Here is a 3,196-nt window from a genome sequence, read left to right as displayed (position 1 = left end):
AAGAGTGGAAGCCTAAAGATAGAAAGCTATTAAAGTCACCCAGGAGAGAGATCAAGGAGGCCCACTCAGACTTAGGGAGGCAGGTGAGGGCATGAAGGAAAGCTGACAGATTGGAGAGAAATTCAGGAAGCAATGGCTGGTGTGGTGATGGGAGTGAGGAGAGGGAGGTGTCAAGGATGACACTGGTTTCTGGTTTGTGTAACACAAGGTAACAGCAACACAGAGGAGCTTGGGAACCGTGGGCAAGGCCTGGCGTGGGTAGGGAGAGGGCAGGGTTTAAGATCCGGTCTGGAATTTGATCTGGGTGTTGATGGCACAGGTGACCTGTGGGGCACCCAGCAGAGACACCTGTCAGGCACTCAGGTGGGTGTAAATGTTTAGCATTTGGGAGTGGCTGGGTTAGAGATCACCAGGAGACTTAATTATATTTTCACATCAATTCTAGGAACATCTACCACTATATTCTCCACTCATTATTGAACATTTTCTAATATATATTGCTAAGCTGACTCTAACAAGGCACAGAATAGTATGCACAGCACAGATGCCACCATTTCTACATAAAGAAGGTGGTGGGGGTAGAAGACAGTGATATATAAAACCAATCAGAAAGGATACCCAAGAGATTGGTAGTACTGACTGTCCTGAGTGGCTGGGAGGCAGGGCTGAGACTTCTCACTGCAGGCCTTTGAATCTTATACTAAATAGAATTATTATCTAATTAAAAGATAAACAAAATTTAAAGAGAGAAAAATGAAATGGACTGTTTAGGGAGCTGAGAACTTGAACAACCCTGCAAAAAGGCGGCAATCAATGCAATGAGCTGATCAGAGTTTCTATATTAAATGCTGTTGCTTCCCAAGCGAACGATTTTATCTGTTCCACTAACCACATCCCTGTCAGTAAACAGAGGCTAAGTCAACAGTGATTTAATTATTACACACCAAAATGTAAAGCAGCATCAACCCCATTTTTTAAAATATATTTTATAGATTTTTTACAGAGAGAAAGGGAGAGAGATAGAGAGTTAGAAACATCGATGAGAGAGAAACATCAATCAGCTGCCTCCTGCACACCCCCTACTGGGGATGTGCCCGCAACCCAGGTACATGCCCTTGACCGGAATCGAACCTGGGACCTTTCAGTCCGCAGGCCGACGCTCTATCCACTGAGCCAAACCGGTTTCGGCAGCATCAACCCCATTTTTATTTTATTTGTTAAAAAATATGTTTTTTTAGGTACCCAAATTGGAAAAGAAGTAAAATTGTCATTATTCACAGATGACATGATATTGTACATAGAAAACCCTAAAGACTCCATAAAAAACCTACTAGAATCAATAAATGAATTCGGCTATGTTGTAGGATACAAAATGAACACCTAGAAACCTATGGCTTTTTTAAAAAATATATATTTTATTGATTTTTTACAGAGAGGAAGGGGGAGAGGGACAGAGAGAAACACAGATGAGAGAGAAATATCAATCAGCTGCCTCCTGCACACCCCGCACTGGGGATGTGCCCGCAACCAAAATACATGCCCTTGACCGGACCGGAACCTGGGGCCCTTCAGCCTGCAGGCCGACGCCCCATCCACTGAACCAAACCGGTTAGGGCACCTATGGCTTTTTTATACACCAATAATGAACTCACAGAAAGAGAAACTAAAAAAAAAATCCCATTTATCCCTTAAATCCCAAAAATCCCTTAAAAAAATTAAGATATCTAGGAATAAATTTAACCAAGGAGGTAAAGGACCTGTACTCAGAAAATTACAGGACGCTGAAAAAAGAGATAAAGGAAGACATAAACAAATGGAAGAATATACCATGTTCATGGACTGGAAGATTCAACATCATTAAAATGTCCAAAGCAATATATAAATTCAATGCAATCCCCATTAAAATACCAATGGCATACTGCAAAGACCTAGAACAAACTCTCCAAAAATTCATCTGGAATAAAAAAAGACCCCGAACAGCTGCAGCAATCTTGAGGAAGAAAAACAAAGTTGGAGGGATCACAATACCAGATATCAAGCTATACAACAAAGCCACTGTTCTCAAAACTGCCTGGTACTGACACAACATAGAAATAGAACGAACTCGCCAAAAATTCATCTGGAATAAAAAAGACGCCGAATAGCTGCAGCAATCCTGAAAACGAACAAAGTAGGTGGGATCTCAATACCAGAAATCAAGCTGTATTACAAAGCCACTGTTCTCAAAACTGCCTGGTACTGGCACAAGAACAGACATATAGATCAATAGACTACAACAAAGAACACAGAAATTGACCCAAGCCAATTATGCTCAATTAATATTTGACAAAGGAGGCAACAGCATACAATGGAGTCAAGACAGTCTCTTTAATAAATGGTGTTGGGAAAATTGGATACATGCAAAAAAAAAAAATGAAACAAGACCACCAACTTACACAAACCACAAAAATAAATTCAAAATGGATAAAGGACTTAAACCAGTAAGAAGGGGAAACCATAAAAATCTTAGAAGAAGCCATAGGCAACAAAATAGCAGACATTTGTTGTAGTAATATCTTTACCGATACAACTCCTAGGGCAATAGAAACTAAGGAGAAAATAAACAAATGGGACTACATCAAAATGAAAAGCTTCTGCACAGCAAAAGAAACCATCAACAAAACAACAAGAAAGCCCACTGTATGGGAGAACATATTTGCTAATGTTATCTCCAATAAGGGCTTCATCTCCAAAATTTATAGGGAACTCATACAACTTAACAAAAGGAAGATAAACAGTCCAATAAAAAAATGGGCAAAGGACCTAAATAGACACTTTTCGAAAGAGGACATACAGAAGGCCAAGAGACAGTACAGAAACACTAGAGGCCTGGTGCACGAATTCATGCATAGGTGGGGTCTGGCTGGCTAGGGGAGGGGACGCAGGAGGTTGGTGGGCTGGGGCCGCCCCTTGGTCAAACTCCTGGTCAAAGGGACAATTTGCCTATTGGGCTTTTATTATATAGGATACTCAAAGTCACTAATCATCAGAGAGATGCAAAGCAAAACAACAATGAGGTAGCACCTCACACCTGTCAGAATGGCTATCATCAACAAATCAACAAACAACAAATGCTGGAGAGGATGTGGAGAAAAAGAAACCCTCTTGCACTGCTAGTGGAATGCAGACTGGTGCAGCCACTGTGGAAAACAGTATG

General features: G+C 41.0%; 1 protein-coding gene and 1 long non-coding RNA gene across 7 annotated transcripts in view; one reads left to right on the top strand and one right to left on the bottom strand.

The window, feature by feature from the left end:
- The window catches only part of RNF216 (ring finger protein 216), a 123,719-nt gene that overhangs the window by 28,143 nt on the left and 92,380 nt on the right, over positions 1–3,196 (bottom strand). The window lies entirely within an intron of this gene.
- The window catches only part of LOC107183354, an 18,935-nt gene that overhangs the window by 15,075 nt on the left and 664 nt on the right, over positions 1–3,196 (top strand). The gene's annotated exons all lie outside the window — the stretch shown is intronic.

This window comes from Myotis davidii, unplaced genomic scaffold (genome assembly GCF_000327345.1).
Source record: "Myotis davidii unplaced genomic scaffold, ASM32734v1 scaffold399, whole genome shotgun sequence".
In the NCBI taxonomy this organism is placed as follows: Eukaryota; Metazoa; Chordata; class Mammalia; order Chiroptera; family Vespertilionidae; genus Myotis; species Myotis davidii.
The sequence above is the reverse complement of the archived record's forward strand: the minus strand, read 5'-3'. Positions and strand labels throughout refer to the sequence as shown.